The following is a 2,597-nucleotide window of genomic DNA, read 5'->3' on the forward strand; positions in this document are numbered from 1 at the left end:
TTACCCTCATGAGGGCAAGTTACCGTACTAAATTCCTCATTGACCTCGTCATACAAATGCCTATAATTCTTGGGTGGAGTCATGAGGACAACATGCTTTTTTCTATCCAGCTGATCTTGAACATAAAACACCTGGCGTGCTTGCGAGGCCAATATGAACGGATCATCCTTGTGGCCAAATTTGTTTAGGTCGACCGACGTGTAACCAAGAATATCAGGTTTGACATGTTTACGGTCAACCCATTGGCACATGAAGACCAGAATTCATTTAGTATGATAATCTAGGACCCATATCTCTTGCAAAACCCCTAAATAAAAGTTTTGTCCATACGTCACCATGTCTTTTTTGATGTGCATGTCATCCGCCTCTACACCAACCCCGCTGTTCTGGTAAACTCTACCATCATGAGATTTTGTACGAAATTCAAAACCGTTGATGTCGTACGAGTCGTATTTGTAAACGTTGCGGTGTGCTCCGTGTGCAATCCACTTTACGGTTTCCAATACAGAACCTGGGGAGCCCGCTAGCTCTCTTTCAACCTGAATTTCATTACAAGGATTAGATTCTTCACCTACATTGCAGAAACTATAAAATAATTTTAAAAATTATAGAAGACACAATAAATTGATCTACCTTGTCGTGTAACCAGTCACCAAACTTTAAAGTATACTCCTTCTCCAGCAATGCTTGTTGTTTACCAGGGATTTGGTTTTTCAAAGAGGTCTTGTGTTGTCTGCAAGTAAGAGTATAATATATTGCAAATTAATATATATATATACATACATATATATATATATATGTGTATATATTAATTTTGGGTGCGTTTGCTTAGCGTTTTAGGTTTTTAGCTTTTTTTTTTCCTTTGAACGTCTCGCGTAACTACCGTACGTTAAGGCATTACCGTACAATAACTGCACCCTATATATATTTATATATGTATATAATTTAGAGTATATATGTTAGTAATACTTACTCGATATATGACGCTATTTCAGGCGTATTCTGCAGCACATAGAAATGTGCTCTCTTGAAAAGATCAGGAGAAACTTCAACTGATTTAACGCCCGTGACAGGAATTGTCCCCCCATTATCATCATGCTTATCATGTGGAATACCAACAGTACTCTTGATGTTTTTTTGGTATTCGCTCAGAAACTCGATTGTTTCTTCCGCAATGTTCTCCTCAGCAATGCACCCTTCTGGATAAGTTTTGTTTCGCACATGCCCTTTGATAACCTTCATACACCTTTCAAAGGGATACATCCAACGAAAGCATGGTGGCCCACATAATTTTATCTTTCTAACAAGGTGCACGGTTAAGTGAACCATGACATCAAAAAATGATGGCGGAAAGTACTTCTCCAGCAGGCACAGTGTAACTATTTGCTCTTCCTGCATATTATCAAGCTCTTCTACAATGATTTCTTTGCTACAAATTGACTTGAAAAAAAAACAAAGCCTGATTATAGCATTTCTCATTGGTTCTGGCATGATGGACCGTATTGCAAGGAGCAGAAACTGTTGCATAAGCATGTGATAATCATGTGATTTAAGGCCTTGTAGCTTCCTTTCTTTAAGATTCACCAAACTAGAGAAGTTAGAACAATACCTTAGTGGAGCCTTCAGTTTATACAGTGTTTCAAGAAACATGTCTTTTTCTTGCGCTGATAATGTGAAGCATGCTGCAGGCAGTTCTGTATTGTTGCCTTTTGCTTTCGGTTGCAACTTCTTTTTAATCCCTAAAAACTCCAAATCCTTTCTCGCTGCCAATCCGTCTTTTGTCCTACCGGGAATGTTCAGCAACGTCCCGACAATACTTTCTGCCACATTCTTTTCAACATGCATCAAATCAATACAATGTTAGACAGGTAAATACTTCCAATAGCTGAGCCGTTGGTACCATATGTTGAACTTCTTCCAATATTGGTGCGGCGTTGTGTTATCCCTTTTCCTCTTACTCCCACTTAGGGATTCAGATCCCTTTCCCCATTCATTGTTAATGTTTTTGACCTCGTCGTATATCTCTTCCCCTGTAATAGGCCCTTTAGCGGTTCTCATCTCCTATTTTCCGTTGAACGTCTTTGTTTGTTTTTTGAAAGGGTGGTCATGTGATAAATACCTTCTGTGGGCAGCATAACTCTGCTTCTTTGTGTGATAAAGTCGAACACACTGGTGTCGCCCCGACACACCACACAACCTTTGAATCCACTGTAAGGGCAACCACATAGTGTACCAAGAGCAGGGTAATCATTAATCGTCCATAACACAACTGCACGTAGTGTAAACATTTCTTGTTTATATGCATCATATGTTGGCTCCCCGACCTCAAATAAAGATGCTAGATATTCAATTAAAGGCTGTAAAAACACATCAATATTGTTTCCTGACACTCCGGATATTAACAAGGAAAACATGATGAATTTTCTTTTCATACACATCCAAGGTGGAAGGTTGTAAATGACTGCCAAAATAGGCCAGACACTGTGGTTTCTGTTGCCTCTATGTACGTCGACCCCATCAGTGCAAATCCCTAGATGAAGATTTCTTGGATCGCTTCCGATGGTATCGGAGTACCTGTCATCTATGGTTTTCCATGC

Source organism: Bidens hawaiensis, unplaced genomic scaffold, assembly GCF_021521415.1.
Source record: "Bidens hawaiensis isolate Kalapana, Puna unplaced genomic scaffold, B.hawaiensis_p1.1 tig00044035_1, whole genome shotgun sequence".
Taxonomy (NCBI): Eukaryota; Viridiplantae; Streptophyta; class Magnoliopsida; order Asterales; family Asteraceae; genus Bidens; species Bidens hawaiensis.